The 17787-nt window shown below is 51.4% G+C and overlaps 1 protein-coding gene across 4 annotated transcripts in view; it reads left to right on the forward strand.

Annotated features, from left to right (window-relative positions):
* Window positions 1-12135: 12135 nt before the first annotated feature.
* Window positions 12136-17787, forward strand: part of NDRG1 (N-myc downstream regulated 1) — a 55682-nt gene continuing 50030 nt past the window's right edge. For 3 of the 4 annotated variants that reach the window (XR_016388279.1, XR_016388278.1, XM_022555203.3), the window contains exon 1: window positions 12173-12275. The gene's annotated coding sequence lies outside the window, so the exon portion shown is untranslated. Of the gene's footprint in view, window positions 12276-17787 lie in introns of all 4 variants that reach the window. The other variant, XM_089898697.1, reaches the window with a different exon arrangement.

Genomic DNA, 17787 nt, shown 5'->3' on the forward strand with positions numbered 1-17787 from the left:
TGCAGGTGGACGCGGGTTCATACCCCGGTCCGGGAAGATCTCACATGCCGCGGAGCGGCTGGGCCCGTGACCCATGGCCGCTGAGCCTGCGCGTCCGGAGCCTCTGCTCCGCAACGGGAGAGGCCACAACAGTGAGTGGCCCGCGTACCGCAAAAAAAAAAAAAAAAAAAAAAAAAAAGGCTCAAAATGGCCAGGTTTTTTTCCCTAGAACCCTACTGAAAGAACTTTAAAAGAACCCCACTGTTTAATATTGCAATTAATTACACTTCTTCATAAAACTGTGATGCCCCACAAGGAGAAGAAAGCGAGAGGCCAGGAAAAGACATTCACAGCACAGGGAACAGCACGTGCAAAGGGACAGAGGCCGTTAAGCTCCGCGGCAACCAGATTCCAGTGGAGCAGCCTCAGGGTAGTTCATCTGAATGGTGGCAGCTCACTGAATGTCTGCCATGTGATTATTCCCACCAATCCTCGCGACTTAGATGTCGTCGTGCCCATTTCAAAGATGAGGAAACTGAGGTTCCAAGAGGTCAGACGATTTAGCCAAGGTTTCCCAGGATCTAAACCCAGGTCTCATGCACTAGAAGCTTCAGTTCCTGCAGCCAGCCTGGGAACAGGTGATGTAGGTGAGGAGCAAGGAGGAAGGTGAGGCAGCAGCTTGCCTTGGGAACGCGGTGTCCCAGTGGTGAGAGGCCCAGCCTGCAGCCAGGGGGCGTGTCGAGGGAGACGGCGTAAAATCTGAATCACCCAGGTGATGCCAGAAACGGCGGGCCCGCCGGTGAGTGTGCCCACCTTCCCCAGCTTCTATTAATAATCAGCCACAGGAAGCCACCCACGGTTATGCACTTAATGATTAAACACATTGTCACCCCTTCCCAGAGTGCAGCCCTACTGCCCTGGAGCAGGCAGGAGTGACATCACCGGCAAAACCCTCCCTCCCTTTGAGAAGAGGTGGTGTTGGCTGGGATTGTGGGACGACTGGATTCAGAGTCACAGGGCTGGGGGCCTGGGGCCCGATGTACTGTCTCTGATTGTCAGGTCCTCCACCTACAGAGAGAAAGTGTTGGCTCCAAGCATCTCCCCACCAACATTACATACAAGAGCGTTTGTAGAGCCTGTTGCATTTAGAAGGCACTTGGTGGTTTAGGGGAAAGAATGTGGGTTCGGGGACCCTCCAGACACAGTGGTTAGGGACAGATTTGGGAGCCAGACTGCCTGGGTTTGAATCCCAGCTCTACTATGTACTAGCTGGGCCGTCTTCGGCAAATTACTTAATTTTCTCTGCCTTGGTGTTTCCATTTATGAAGTAGAGATGACAAAAATGGTTCCCTAAGTCTTAGAGATGTGGCGAAGATTATGACTATCACATGCAAATGATTTATAACAGTCCCCAGTACCTTGTGCTTAATAGGTATCAGCTATTCACCTCAGCCATGAATCCTTGGCCCAGGATTTTATCTGTTTGAGGCTCAGCTTCCCCATCTGCAAAATGGAGACAACCCCTACTTTGAGGTTAGACTGCTAATTGTAGGAAATGACGTATGTAAAGACCCTGGTTTAGAACTGACATTTAGTCACTGAAAGCCCCTTCCCCTCATTTTTTTCCTTCTAAGAATCATCAGGTTAGACATTCTGAGTTTCCATCAGGGAGAGCCTTCTGGACAGGTATGAAGCAGTCTCTCCATCAGTCTGGATGTGGCACCAAGCAGCAATGGTACCACCGCAGGAGAAGAGTGACATTCTCCAAGAAAATTCCCAGATTGAGACATAATATTTCCCAGATGCCATTTAATAGTGATGGTCATTCCGTATACTGGAAAGAGTTGCTGATGGTGCCAGGCCCTCCAGAGACAGCAGGTTCTTGGGAATCAGCCACACTGGTTAGTCTTCCTAGCTGTGTGTCCTTGGGCAAGTCACCTCCCCTCTCTGAGCCTCAATTTCCTCGAGTGTAAAATGGGGATTATAATACTTGCTTTGCAGGTTGCTGTAAAAACTAGAAATAAAATGCGTAGTGTCTAATGCAGTACCTGGTGTATAATAGGTGTTCAATAAGTAGTCTCTAAAAAAAAAAAAATAGAGTTCAAATTCTTTTCCACTTTGATTGTTCTCTCCTCTTGTCTTCCCAGGATCATGAGGCTCAGAGAGGCGGGTGGCAGCCCTGTTCCCAAAGCTCTTTGTTAGAGCCAAGGACTTTGTCTAAAGTAATCATACAGAGTTTGGCTTCAAGCCTGGGAGCTGAAAACTGGCTCCGGACGTGGGGTAAGAGACAGGAGGGGTGAGATGGGATTTTTATTTCTTAGGGATGAACACAGAGATGGGACAAACTCTTGAGATGACATGTCTTAATAATAGGACCTCTCACTTCTAATCCTGGGAGGCCAAGTATAAATACATAAAATAAATGACATCATTCGGCCTCGTCAGCAAACAAAGGTGTGCAAATGCGTTGAGAAAATGAGGTGCCAGCTTTCACCTATCAGATGGGCAAACAGTCCCAGGGGCGGAGATGTGCCCACACACACCTGCTGGGACCCCACCTCACACTGCCTATCGGAAGGTGGTTTGCAACACTGTATCAAAAGCCTTGAAAAAATATATTAAATACATATTTTATATATAATTATTTATATAATATAAAAATATATATTATTATAATTATATACATACACACACACACGTATATATATATATATATATATATATATATATATGTATATATATACCTGTTGGCCCAGAGATTTTGCTCTATAGCTTTATACAATGATGGGTTTGGGGAAGCATACACAGGGATAGTTATCCCAGCAGAAAACTGGAAACACCGAAAATATCCATCAATCTGGGACATGTTTAATGAAGTGTGGTCCATCCATGTAATGGAATAAATACTATGTGTCACTAGGGAGGATCTTATAGCCTCGTGGATGGCGGTGGTGGTAGTGGGGAAACCATCCAGGGGGGTGGCCATGGTCCCTGTCTTACGCCAGGCGGCTGTCATTTTCATGGGCGTTCACTTTATAATTATTCTAGTCTACTGTACACTTACATTTGATGTATTTTCTGTTTTATGATGTTGCATTTTATAAGAAGAAAGTAAAAAATGTATGGACCGATTTTTTTTAAATGCAAAAGTGTCTATCATGTATGGCTTTGTAAAAAAAAAAAGCAGGTTTTAAACATATATGTATCTTTATATATAAAACATATAAAAATATAGTATGATAGCATTTTTAAATGCTGTCATCAAAATATCTATTTGCAATTAAATGTTATCATACGATTGTAAATATACATTTACCCACACATACCCATAGGAAAATATCTGGAAGGACAAAAGCACTAAAATATTCAGAGAGATTATTTCTGGGGGGTGGTTTGTTTACTGAATTTTCTGTACTTTTTTTTTGGTTGTATGTATATATATGTATTTAGCGCTCCTCTGAATTTTCTAATAGTTCTACAGGGGGCGTTAGTTTCTGAAACGTTTTTTTGTTTCTTATTATGGAGTAACACCCATTCTATAGCATTCCCTGGTTCATAACAGGCTCAGGATTAAGCCACGGTCCACTGCCGCTGGCGTTCACATGCCGAAGGTTAAGTCAGCATCTGCCTGGACAAACATGCATTTGGACTTGATATAAACAAGGGCTTGTTGTCTGTTGTGGGTGCACTGGGCCACTCAGGCTCCATTCCCCGCCCCCGCCCCGACATGGCTCTGGGGGCTCTGTCCCCTGCTTCCCTGGGAGGCTGGGGGACTGTGGCAGCCACTTTTTCTCCTCTCCGTACACTCCCCGGCTGGCTTCCTCCTCGGAGACAAGCCGCTCAGGTCACCGGCTCCCTGTCCAGCAACCATGCAGCCTGCGGGTCACCAGGGCCACCTTCCCAGGCCTAGGCCAAGAGTTGGATTGCTTTGTGCTATCAGCCCAGTCTGGGACTCAACTTCCTCATCTGTGAAATGGGGCTAAAAGTGCCCACACTGCCCACAGAACAAGTGGCACTTCCCTCTGGTAAGTCTGTGCTCTGCACTTGTAGAAAGAATACTAGGTACAAACCTGTCCACCTGCTCAGGTGAACCTGGTTGGGTTTTTAAAAATTAATTAATTAATTAATTATTTTTGGCTGTGTTGGGTCTTTGTTGCTGTGCACGGGCTTTCTCTAGTTGCGGCGAGCGGGGGCTACTCTTTGTTGAGGTGCACGGGCTTCTCATTGCGGTGGCTTCTCTTGCTGGGGAGCATGGGCTCTAGGCGCGCGGGCTTCAGTAGCTGTGTTTCCACAGGCTCAGTAGTTGTGGCTCGTGGGCTCTAGAGCGCAGGCTCAGTAGTTGTGGTGCACGGGCTTAGTTGCTCCGCAGCATGTGGGATCTTCCTGGACCAGGGCTCAAACCCGTGTCCCCTGCATTGGCAGGCGGATTCTTAACCACTGCACCACCAGGGAAGCCCTGAACCTGGTTGGGTTTTAAGTAAAGACTTGTTTGTCTTCCCGCCACATCCCTCTGTTCTTTGCTTAGGAACAGGGCAGCTATGCCTCGTCTGCCTTGTACCTTGAAAATGACCTAACTTCTGCTCCAGCCCGCTCTGCCCTGTCCATGCCCACGTCTGTCGTCTGGCTCCTTGCAGCTTGCAGGGGGCATGTTTGCACCTTGTTCCTCCAGGTGCACTGCACAGCCTCCTCCTCTTGCACGTGATCCTGATGGTGGCCAAGGGCACATGTTGCTTGAATGCTTGGGTGGGGTGAAAATTTCAGTCTCTGTCCAGAAAGAGGGAGCCACAGGCCCCTGCAGAATCAGGGCTGCGCTGAGCTGTGCTTTTGGACGCTCCCAGCAAGCGGTGAAGCTAAGAATCATTCAGGTTTAACTTCAGAAAGCATTGTGAGGGGGGAAGAAGGCAGTAAACTCCCTTTCCTAATTGTAATAACACTGGGCCTGGCAGGATAATTTATTGACCAAGATGGAATTTGCCGCTAGGTCCAGGAAAGGGGTGGTGGTGGCTGAGGTTTAACACAAGGAATGCAAAGTCATGTGATACTCCTTCTCCAATCTGGCTGGGAAGTAAAATTCATGGTTGCTACCCAAAAAATCCTTTCGCATTTCTTGACCTGCTCCCAGGTGATGGTGGATGGGGAGCTGTCAGCCAGGAGCCCCCAGGGACACCTATCAGACTCTGGTCTAACTTCCTACCAACTAAGACAATCTAAAGTTTTGCCCAGAACATCAGCGAGCACCTGCAGAGATAAGGTAAATGCAGACTCGGAGGCAAAAAGAGCAGATTAAAGTTTAGGAAATGCCAAAGAACCATCCTGTCTCCTAAAGCTGGAGGATTAGTGCTTGTGTTACTGCAGTCAGGTTCAGCTGCTCGTGGCTCAAGAATCCAAAACTGAGAGATAAGTGTTGAGTAAAAGAAAAGATTGCTTTATTGAGGAAGCCTGCAATTCTGGGGAGAAGGTGGACTCATGTCCCCCTAAAACCAACTCCCCGCTTCCCAGGTTTTGCTCAGAGATTATGCAGGGAAAAGAGTAAAAGGGCTACATGCTAAGGAGAGGTTGTAGGGTATGTGATCAGCTCGAGGACACTCTTCTGATGGGTTGGTGGGGAGGTAAGTGGGAGTCGGCATCACCAACCTTCTGGTTCCACCCTGTCTGGGGTCTACATGCTTGTGGGCAGCACACGGTTAACTTCTCCCACCTGGCGGGGGTTTCAGTGTCTGCAAAACAGCTCAAAGGATATGGCTCAGAATATTATCTACAGCCCTTGAGGAGGAACTAAAAGTCCTTGACTTTGTTTAATGGGTAAACTATTACTATTGGGTCTTGTTTGATTGCTTTCCTTGGCTTTTTCTTGTTTCTCTGATTAAATTTATTCTTTGGCTAAAGTTTTCCAAAGACAAGAGGCAGGTGGAGGACATGGGTGGCGGGTGTCTGTCCTGGGAAGGCCCCACAGTATCCTGCTTGGTTACAGTAGTTTTAAGTCGACTGTCCGTACGTAAGTTCACATCTTCTTCCTCCTTTCCTCCTTCCTTCTGTTCAATTAGCAAATATTATTTAAGTTTTGCCTGCCCTGTGCAAAGTAGTGTGGTCCCAAGACAGAGAAGCTGCTGCTCCTTTTTGCAGGGAGCTCTGCCTACAGAGGTACAAGCAAAGCAGAGAGGATGAAGGAGCTAGAACGGCTGGGCCGGGCAGGCAGGCAGGTTAGGCTGGAAAGTGCAGTTGCAGGTGGTGGTGGAGACAGGAGGTCAAGTCAGGAAGGCGGGTGGAGAGTGAAGGGTCAGCAACTTCAGGATGAGCGGCTGCCAAACATACATTCAGGCTCCTCAAAGCTCCCATGACCTCTCAGAGAAAATAGGGGAAGTTTCCCAGGGTTCTGTCCTCCTCAGAGTTTAGGAGTTCTCTAAAGAACTGAACTAAACTGTTTAGTTTAGGTCAGCCTTCTGATTAACTGACAGCCTTCTGATTTACTCTAGAAAGGACCCATCCGAGAACAAAGCCAACATGGAGTAAAACTGATCTGGGAGATACTGAGTGCTAGAGAGACAGAGATCTGGTGACACCAGGCCCTGGATCCAGCCATGCCTGAAGCTAGCCCTCCTCCGGCTATTACTGCTACACGAGCCCCTAAGTATGTCCCCCTTTTATTGCTTAAGCCATTTGAAATTATGTTTATGCCACCTACACACTAATGAGTTCTAACTAATGACAAGAAAGGAAAACGCACGATGCTCTGGGGGCGGAAGGTGGTAAGAGCATGCTTATCCGTGCCTAGTCTAATGGCTGCCTGCTTCAGATACCCCTTTTTCAGGAGGGTTTTTCTAAAACCTTGAGAGTAGGTGAGATCTCGGGTCATATAGTCTTCTAAGACTCTGTGTTCTTAACAACACGTGTAACAATTCCAATTACAGAATCATGCCGTTTTCATCTCTTTATTGCGAGCACTTCACATTGTACCTGATGGATTTTAAATGCTAGACCAACTACGTATTGAAGTTTTTTAAAAAGTCAATCTAGTTGGAGAAGAACAAGAGAGGCTTACTGGAGGAGCTGACATTTGCCGTAGCCTTGGAAGATGGTGACCCAGTCAGGATGGGCTGTGTTGGGCTGCAGTGACAAACACCCTCAGAATGCTAGTGGCACGTGGCAACAGGGTTTATTTCTTCTCCTTGTCACACGTCCACTTTGGTCAGCTGGGGACTCTGCTCTGAGTTTCCTCCTTCCAGGGCCCAGGGGATGGAGTTTCTACCATCTGGAGTCGTCAGTGTGGCTGGGCTAGGAATGATCAGGACAGGAGGTGAATTATAGGCTGGCTGTTGAAGTCCCCATCTGGAAGGGACACAAATCACTTCCACTCCCCGTTCACTGACAGTGAAAATCATACCCATGTGCCTAATTTCAGGGACGGTGGAAGAGCTGAAATGGGGGTGACCAATCTGGTGGCATCTCAGCTCTCAGCATCTCCCAGATCAGTGTGCTCCACACCAGCTTTGTTCTCAGGCAGGTCCTTTCTAGATTAAATCAGTGTTTTCCCCAGATGAGTGACAACTCCAGAGAAGGGGATGTAGGAGGGCTTTCTAGAAGGAGAAAAAATCTTGGCCAAAGGTTCAGAGGTGAAGACGTGAGGGTCCACTCAAGGGAAAGCGGTGAGTAACCCAGTGACTGAAGGACGGAGAGAAAAATGCGGACATGTCAAGGGACATCTCTGTTGACACACGGGGGAGGGGTGGTGAACTTGGCAGGCAGCGAGAGCAATAGAAGGTTTAATTAGGCAGGACCTATGATTTAGGTTATTCAAGATGCCAGCCAAGCATGGGATGAAGGGAATGGAGAGGGTAGATGACAGAAGTGGGGCGGCTGGTGGGAAGCTGGTCAAGAACCACTGTGGGATCATATCCCAGAGTAGCTTCATCAGGGCTGCCCCGAGCCGGCAGGTAAGTAGGTCTCTCTGCAAATATTTGTTAAATACATATTAACTATGTTCTGGGTTGAATCCTGTCACCACTGCCCCCCCTCCCCGCAACAAATTCATTTTCACCCCTCAGACTGTGACCTCATTTGGAAATACGGTCTTTGCAGAGGTAATCAGTTAGCTTCAGATGAGGTCGTATTGCATTAGGGTGGGCCCTTCAGCCAATATGACTGGCGTCCTCATAAGAAGAGGAGAGACACAGAGACAGAGACACAAGGGAAGAAGGTCATGGTGATGACAGAGGCAGAGATCAGAGAGATGCAGCTACGGGCCAGGGAACACCAAAGATTGCCTGCAAGCACCGGGAGCTGGAAGAGGCAGGGAAGGATTCTACCCTGGAGGCTGCAGAGGGAGCAAGGGCCCTGCTGACGCTGTGACTTTGGACCTCTGGCTTCCAAAACTGTGAAACAATACATTTCTCTTATTTTGAGCCGCCCAGTTTGCGGCAGTTTGTTACAGCATCCCTGACAAACTATTACAAACCAGGAGCAAAGAGACCCCGATTTTTATGGGCCAAAAGTTGTATACCTCTTCATTTCTGTTCAAAGTAACAGATTCATAACAGACCCTGAACATACGCTAACACCTACCCTCCTAAGGAATTGTTTTGCTTTTGTGGATTTTCCCCATCACTCACAACTGGACATTATATGTCAAGGATGCTCTCAGAGGACTGGGAGAATGTACATAGGTCCACAGAGAGAGATCCTTCCACTTGGGCTCCTGAAGCAAGTAGAGAGATCCCTTCCCCTCCCAACAAAGTTTCCAAGCAAGGCTGCATAAAGTAAGGACAGTTCAGGAATAAACGTTTGCATTCACTCACTTATTCGACCAATATTTACTGGATTTCTGTATGAATCAGGTACTTTGCAAGATGTCAGGAGAGGTGGGATGAGATGATGATGGTGATGGTGATGGTGGTGACTAACATTCTCTCAAGGGCTTTCTACGTGCCAGGCACTGTTCTAGGACTTTTCACAGGTCCTTTACATGTAGTAACTCATATTTCTTAGGACAACCCTAGAAGTTAACTCTGTCATTATGAGTACATCTTCTCCACAAGGAGGCTGAGGCAGGAAATTATAGAACTTGCCCAGGGGTAGAAAGCTGGTGAGTGGCAGAGAGGAGATACAGATGATCTGCAAAGAGACGAAAGTAATTGGCTTCCGAGGAGGAGCGGGAAGTAAGAAAGTTGGGGGGTGGGGTGTGGAGGCGGAGAAGGCTATTGTTTTTCCTAACAAGCTTTGTAGAATTATTAAGCCAGGACTGACCATGAGCAACTTGATAAATTAACACAGAAAAGTTAAAGGAAGGGGAGGTTGTTAGAATGGGTCAGTGACTGCAGTGAATGTGTACTTGTTGATTAGAACAACCCACAAGAGAGGGAGACATGGATTCTGGAGAAGCTCGAAGATGGGGGGCGGAGCCCAATACTAGAGTGGGGGATGCTGGGTTTTCAGGGACACTTTCTCATCTTAACGGGAGGGGAAAATAGGAACTGCAGCAGTGGGCTCATAAAATGTGGTCATTAGGTCTGATGGCTCCTCTTGCCCCGAGGAGACGCAGAGAGAGGCAGGGTAACTGCTCAAGGTACCACAGCTCCTGGGTGTTGAAATCAGGCATTCTTCCCCTGAACTCCAGCTTTCTCTTGGGTCTCTCTCAAGCCTGAGTACCCATGAACTCCAAGAAAGAAGGCTGGGAAGAATGATGCCTATGGTCATTTTAGTTAGAACAGCCTATGAAAAAAAAATTGGTGTTGCTAACTAGAAATTTCCAGGGACATTAGTCCAGAAAATCCAGTCTCATTCTGTGATGGCTTTGCAGCACACGCGCATTTACTAAGCAAACCTAATTCTACTGCTGACCAGTGAGAAAGAGAAATAATTTAAACAGTTCAGTACAATTGCACCCACGTTTGGCTCCGAGAGCTTCTGCTGTCTCAGCTGGCCTGGGCTGGGGGATGCGGAGGTGCAGGAAGCTCTCAGTTCCCTGGGGCTGCTCCACAGGATGAGCATTTTCTACCCGTGTGTGTGCAGCCGGGGCTGCCCCCAAGTCAGTCCTTCCTACAGCGAAACGCAAGAAAACTGCTTCATCTGGTACTCAGTGCATCGCAGAAACAACAAGGCATTGCAGCACTGAAGGAAAACGTGGCTGTGTTGGACCCATGAGAGGGAGTCTGGGACCCAAATGACACCTTCATCAGAACTTTTCCAAGCCGATGTGGACTCTGCAACGATCTCCTTTCACCCTGGTTGAAGAACGCCACCCCTCTCAGAACATTCTCCTCCCCTGTAGAATTCTTCTTCTCTCCTCTCTTTGCCTCTGGTGCCTTGTCTCCTCTGTCCTCTCACTTGTTCTCTGCTCCTTGTGTTCCACAAGGCTGGGGCTCCTAAACACAAGCCTAGCCTCCCATTGGGCAAATCTGGCTGCAGGTCTGGGTTCCTCTGTGTGCCCCACCCCCAAGTCTTCCTCAAAGCTTCCACTTGTTAATGAAGTAGTAGGCAGCCTACTCCACTTTCGAACTGGACCTTCTATATTTTTGCCAGGTAATAAACCATAGGGGCTCAAGAAATGTGTGTTCAAAGTCAAAATGGGGGAGGTAAGGGAAAATGGATGTATATGAATGGGGTAAAAGAAAGCTGGCCTGCAGACTGCTAGACCGGGGAGGGTGTTCCTACAACAGGGTGGATCTGGAAAAGGCAAACTTTTTGTTCATTACCATGTCCCCAGAGTCTAGAACAGAGCCTGGACAGAAAAGGTGCTCAATCCAGTTACCCAGTGAATGAGCTCGGCTTAACCTTCTCCTTGTGCAGATGGAGAAAATGAGCCTTGGGGCTCCTGTGCTATGAACCTCAGGGAAAGGACCTTGCCTTTTCACTCCTTTTCCCAGAAGCTGAGCACAGGACCTGGCTCACAGCAGTGGCTCAATAAATATTTGTGGAATGACAGAATAGGTAAATAACAGAGCCCATGCAGGCAAATGGGACACACAGAGGAGAGGCAGGCCACTGCCTTGAGCAAAGCCTGGGCTGGTGGAGGGAAGAGGTTTACCACCGGCAGGCAGACGGAGGGGGAGGGGCGCAGGTCCCTGCAAACACAAGTCTGGGCAAGGGGCCTGGGGACAACGACAGGGTCTTTTCTTCACCCATAAAATGATGCTCTCGCAGTGCAGTGATTCTCACCGGGGCTGCACATTAGAACCATCTGGGAAGCTCTTAAAAGACGTCTGGTCTGCCATTCTTGAGATTCTAATCCAACTGTCCTGGGGTGGAGCCTTGGCACGTACCTTATAAAAAAGAGTTCCGCCGGGCATTCTGACCTACAGAGCGGCTTAAGAACACGGAGTCAAAAACCAGACAGCAGACAAGGCAGCTAAGCGTGGAAAGGGTGCTCACTACAAGTTCTGGGATCCAGTAGAGGAAAGAGTGAGAATCTTCCCGTCCAGCCAGGGTCCTGGGGGCGGGGAGAAGGACGCCAGGGCGGGAAAGGGCGGGTGGGCTCAGAACTCTGGAGGCGGATAGGAAGCGGTGCGGGGGGTGGGGGCGGGGCGGTGTCCAGGCTGTAGGATGGGCTGAGCAAGCCGGACGTGATTAAATGGGAGCGTGCATTTCAGCGGAGAGCTGATGCAACAAGGCAGGGGCATGGGGTGAGAGTCGCAGGGAGCGGGTCTCCGGGAAGCAAAGGAGGCAGCTAAATGGGGCTCGGGAGCTAAAACCTGAAGGAAGTGGGGAGTCGCCCGTAAGGGATGTCAGGGCGTGGCGCGACGGGATTCGGAAGAAGAAACTCTGAGATGGAGATGGTCACACAGAGACACGTGGAAGTCCCCATGCACACGCACGAGCGCGCACAGGCACACGCACCCGCGCACAAACGCATCCCCGGTGCACACACGCCCGCTGCACACGCCGAGGCCCCGGCCTTCCGGGCGAAGGAAGGGACGGCAGAGCCTAACGGCCGCCGGGACCGGAGGCCCCTCCCCGCCGCGCCCCTACTCGGGCTTGCGCAACAGGCGGCGGCTCCGGCGGGCGCCCGCCGCGCGCTGCCCCAGCACGGCCAGTGGCGCCCAAGGGAGCGGGAGGAGCGCCCGCGAGGAGGGAGCGGCGAGGGGTGTGTCCCCGCTGCGAGCCGGGCCCGGGAGGGCGGGGGCGGGGCGAGGCACGGGGGGCGGGGCCACAGCGCCTATAAAGTCGCCCTCCTCCGGGGCATAAACAAACCTGGCTCCCAGCTCCGCTTCGGGAGCGTACGCCTCTCTTCGCCGCTCTCCTCGCTCCCTCTGGGCGCCGCCAGCCTAGCTCCGGCTCTTTTTGCTTTTCTCTCTCAACCTCAGGTAAGCCTGACGCCCTCTTCCCGCCGGGCGGGGAGGGATCGGTCGCCCGTGGGTGCTGCTGCAGCTCCTGGACCGCCCTTTGTGGCCCCGCGGAGCTCCAAGTGCTCGGCTTCCCCGTGGCGCGAGGGCGAGAGCGAGCAGGGGATTTGGGGGCGCGGGCACTGCCGGAGTGAGGGGTTTCGATTCGGCTACAAGAGGAAAAAAAGGTCCCCGTTCACCTTTCCCCTAGCTGAGGAAGTGGGATCCTGGGGGTCGGGGTCGGGGGTGGAGAGGCTCGGGGCACACCTTGACCGCGCTCCCGGGGCCCTCCCAGATCACAGCTGGCGCCGCGGGCCGGGGGGCGAGCTGGAGCTGGGAGCAGGGGGAGGGACCAAGAGTGCGTGTGTCGGGGGCGGAGTGGCGTTTGTCCCTGCAGTGGGGTGTCTGGGGAAGGAGGGGTTGAGTGCGCGTGTGTAGAAAGGCGGTGGGTAGGGGTGAGCGGCGATGGGGATGAGGCGGGAGAAGGGGGCGTGGGTGTGCCTGCTTCCCAGACTGTGCCCAGAGTCAGGGTGCGTCCGAGGGGCGGGGGCCCATTCAGCCTGGAAGCAGGGGTGGGGCGCGCCTGTGTGTGTGTGTGTGTGTGCGTGGTGGGGTGGGTATGAGGTGTGTCACAGCGCGTGTGACACGCGCGGGAGCGAGGGTGGCAGGGTGCGGCCCCCGAGGTGGCCCGGGGTGGGCACTGTGGCGTCGCGGAAGAGGCGGCCTGGGCCGGAGGGGGCTTCGAGTGGCGTCATTTTCGCCTCCGCCCTGCCTCCCCCTTTTCGCCTCTCTCCCCTGCCTCCCGGGCCCGCCTCTCCTGCCCTGCAGGAGGAGAGCCGCTGGAGTTGCTCGGACGTTCCTGGGCCATCCGCCGCGGTCTCTGGTTCAGCCGTGGGCAGGGCGTGTGGTGCAAAGCGGTGCGCTCCGGGGCAAACGCGCGGTCACCGCTTGGGTCACGTTAGTGGCTGACGCTGGGATTTAGTGGCTCTTTTCCTTACCCCTCCCCTCCCCCCACCCCAGCCCACCAGTCCCACTCGGCCGTCTGTCGCCTCTGCTGTCAGACGTCCCTGTGGGTCTGGGGCAGCACCGATTTGTGGCTTGGAAGGGGGAGGTGCCTGGCAGCTGGTGGGGGAGGGAAATCTGGTGGCGGAGGGCCCGGTTGTCTTGTGCCCGAGACCAACTCTTCTTCGCAGATGTCCTGGGCGCTTCAGTTTGAAGTTTGTTTGGTTCCTTTGAGTTACTGGGAAAGATTAAAGATTCGAAGAGAGTTCAGCCAGTGGCCACGCAGGAGGGCTTTAGCCTCCTAATAATGGCCATTAGCCATACTTCACCTTCTCCTAAAGAACAAAATATCTAAACACAAACCGTGTTCTTGCTATGAAAAATGCAGTGTCAAGGCAAACCTTCCAGCACAGCCTCCTCCTTTATAGAAATTCTGGAGTCGTTACTGAGTTTCACAAACGTGAACTGAAATAAGCAAGGTACAGAGAGTGCCGGCCCCGGCACCTGCCTTCAAGGGGCTCACCAAGTGGGGGAGGAATGCAGGTGCGGGTGCAGCCCCCAGCCCTCTGTGGTGGTAACTGCTGGAACGGAGCGGCACAGGGTGGGAGTCAGGGGAGGAGGGGAGGTAGAGGTGGTCCGGAAGTGCTGGGAAACCTCCAAAGGGACAGTGCTCTGGTGTAAGGATCGAAGCCTGGGATGTCCCTTCTTAGCTTTGTGGGACCTTGTCTCCCATTAGAGAGTGAGAAGGAAGGTGTTGCCTCCCTCGCCCCATCACTTGGCACCTGGCCCAGGGCCAGGTCCTTGGGCAGGGATCAAATACAGACGCTGAATGAATTGAATGGCTCCTTCCCTTCTGCCCCACTCCCCGATGATCCCGCAGGTAGCCAGCATCCCAAGGAGGCAGTAGACCTTTTGGTGGTAGCACGTGCCTGGGCTTTCCAAGGAGACCTTGGAGCATCTCTTGGGGTCTCCTCTCCTGAGAATCAAATCCAGGATTACTATCCATTGGTTTGATAATTTGGACTGGAATTAAAAACTCACACAACTTTCTGGTCCAACTTCTACCCATTTTACAGATGGAAACTGAGACAGGGAACGACTTACCAAGGATGAGCCGAAACTGGGAATCGGCTCTCCAAGACCCTTTCCAGGGGTCTCCTGGCTGGGATTGAAGGTGGTGAAAGGGGGTCTCAGTCTTGAGAGATTTATTTTCTGCTGTCAGAGGGGCAAAAATAAATTGGATCTTCACTGAGTTTCTGGTGAGGAAACTTTCCAGACAGAATGTGGGTGATTGATTGATTTTCAGTGTGAATTGTGTGTTCTTGAGAGATTAGCAGACTCAGTCTAGTGAGAAAGGGCTGCAGCCCCGCTAAGCGGTGGTTGATGGGATTTGGGCTGCCTCCTCCAGCTTGGACCCCAGATCTAAAGAGAGCTGGACCCCCCTTTCCCTCCCCTCAGTGCATTGAAATCTGGCCTGAGCTGCCTCAGCAAGGAAGGGGAAGAAAGATTGCATTGTGTTTTTCTGATGGCCTGAAGCTGCAGTTCTTCCTTGGGACCCAACTCCAGAGAATCCCATCCAAGGCGTGACTCAGAAGGCCCTGTGCTTCAGAAAGGAAGCCAAGGTGATGACTCAGCATCTGAGATTCTAGCAAGGAGGGGGCCTGACTCAGGCGGAGGGGGCCGGGGAGGGACAAGACCTCTCTCTCTTCAGATCAGTGGCTGTATCCTCGCATCCCATCTCATCTTTGCAAGAGCTCTGCTTGGGCTGTCTTGGCTCCATTGAATAGATGAGAAAACCAAGGCCAAGAATGTTGAAGGGACTTGCTTGTGGGCCACGTGACTGAACGTGGGAGAGCCAGACTTAGAACCCAGGGAGTCAGACTTGAAAGCCTTTGTTCTTTTTCATGATAGTGTGTTGGGGGTGATTGCATAAGGGCTTGAATGAAAAGTACAGAGAGGCAATCAGGAGCTCTGGGCCTCAGTTTCCTCCCCTGAAAAATGGGAATAACAGACAGCACTGTCTCACTGGGACGTGTAAATATTAATTGAGTTAATCCGTGGAAGGAACTGAGAACAGTACTCGCCTGTGAGGACACCGTGAGGGACTTTGCTGTCAATCAGTTCCACAAATGACAAGGCATTTCCTTGGCAATCAGCGGCAGGAACCTTTGTTCTAAACTTACCCAGACCAGTGGGAGCACCTGCAATGCTGGACTCATGTCTTGCTTCTTGAAGTTTTTCCAAAAAGCTAGGCTTGGGCTTCCCTGGTGGCGCAGTGGTTAAGAATCCGCCTGCCAGTGCAGGCGACACGGGTTCAAGCTCTGGTCCGGGAAGATCCCACATTGCCGCAGAGCAACTAAGCCCGTGCACCAAAACTACTGAGCCTGAGCTCTGGAGCCCGCGAGCCACAACTACTGAGCCCGCGTGCCACAACTACTGAAGCCTGCGCCCCTAGAGCCCATGCTCCGCAAAAAGAGAAGCCACTGCAGTGAGAAGCCCACGCACCGCAACAAAGAGTGACCACTGCTCGTTGCAGCTAGAGAAAGCCCGCACACAGCAACAAAAACCCAACGCGGCCAAAATTAAATAAGTAAAATAAATACACTTATTTAAAAAAAAAAAAAGCTAGGCTTATGCTGGATGCATAAAAATGTAATGGGAACCTGGTCTGAAATGCAGATTTCCAGGCCTTGTAGGTCTGGGATATGCCAGGAATCTGCATTGTTTCAAAGCTCCCTGGGCTGGGCCGGAGGTAGGGTGTACTGAAGGCGGCCAGAGTTGAGGATACCTGCTCCAGAATAATGGGTAGGGGGAGAGGAAAAGAAAGGGCTGGCCACATTTCTCATACCTCCAGGGTCTGGGGACACAGTACTCAGTAAGTAGCTCTTATCTGGCTAACATGACTTGTGATTTCAGGGCATTGCCTGGTTCAGTTGAGATAGGAGACATCCTTGCCATTTCTCAGGTCAGAAAACTGAGGCTTGCGCAGGTCACTTGCTTGTCCAGAATCAAGTGATGGGGTTCTGTTCCACGTGAGCCGCCCTGGACCTTTCCCCGCCCACATCCTTCTGGACCTGTCTTTAGAACTTGAACTTTGTTTCTTGGATTCATTTCGGGCAGCCCTTCCTGCCTCCCTGATCTCAGTCTGGTTCTAGCCCTGCCCTTCTGCTTGCTCTCTCTCTTTATGTTTGGAGACAGAGACAGGCGGGTTGGCCATTTCTGCTGCAGAACCTGAGGAGGTTAAATTCCCTGGACACTCACTTGGCCCCCTGCTGTGCCAGCCCAGGCTTGTTGGAGGGGGGTGGGCAGGGGGGGTGGAGGACTCTTATCAGGTGTGCATGGAACCCAGCTCTCCAGGGTGGGCGCCTTGTGAGAAGAGACCTGGGTAATCCTGGGAATCTGACTTGGCACCACAGGACAGACCAGATTACAGAATTCGCGTCCACACAGAGGTCTCTCTTTGACCCAATCTTTGACTTCATTTACTGAAGACCTGCCAACCCCTGCTCACCCGGGCTCCATCTCCAGGCGTTTCCATTCCGGCAGGGCTGTTCCTCCAACAGGTGGTAGGAAATGGGACTCGTTAGCAGTCTGGAGGCCTTATCTTTTATAGATTTTTTTTCCTCCTTAAACCTGTGGAAACCTCTGTACATATAAATTTTACGCCCATGTGCAGCTCTGCTTAAAGAGGTGGTTGGGGACCGGGGTTCCATCCTGTTCCCCCATCTTGACCCCCGACTCCACCCTGTTGGCTTTGAGAAGGTTCTGGGCAGCCCTCTCTGAATGTGGGTGTGAGAGGCATTCTTACGAGACAGGTAATTCTGAGGACTGTCTTAGCTGGGAGCCTTCACCTCCTTTCCCCTCTCCTTATTAATCATTGAACTTGTCTCTTTTCTCCAGAAAGCCCTCCCTGGCCTTCCCCTCCGGGCAGGCAGGCTGGGTTAGGTACCCTTCTTGGATCACTCTGGGTTGTCTCCTTATTCACCCTTTTCCCTGTAGACCTGAGAGCCTGGCACTTAGTAGGCACTCAATTAATGTTGGTCCAAAGGAAACCTCCACTTATTAAGGAAATAACTTGGGCCCTCTTGTGTAGGAAAGGTCGGAAGGCCATCCAGGGGGTAGAAGCAGCAAGACCATTTCGGGGAAGGATCCCGTCAGCGTGGCACTCATCCCATCTCGGGGACAAAGGGTTTTGTAGGAAGAAACTACATCCACATCCAATGCGAACACTGGCTCCGTCTGTGTGCTTTCCACAAATTATCCCACAGACCATCCAGTGCCGCCTATGCTTGTCCCGCAGATTCTCAGAAAAATCCTCTAACCCACCCAGCATCCTCCTTTGGACTTCCGTCATTCTGCTCGTCCCTGCAGACGATCTGATCTTCTCTCTGCCAAACACGTAGCTGGGCTGCCAAAACTCCGCTGAGAACCTACAGGAAGATCCTGGGTGGTGTTGCAGGGAAGGGGGTGGGCGAGGACCAAGTGCTGGCCC

The sequence above is a fragment of the Delphinapterus leucas genome, chromosome 17 (assembly GCF_059928025.1).
Source record: "Delphinapterus leucas isolate spDelLeu-1000000601 "Yukka" chromosome 17, BTC_Dleu_Yukka2, whole genome shotgun sequence".
Lineage (NCBI taxonomy): Eukaryota > Metazoa > Chordata > Mammalia > Artiodactyla > Monodontidae > Delphinapterus > Delphinapterus leucas.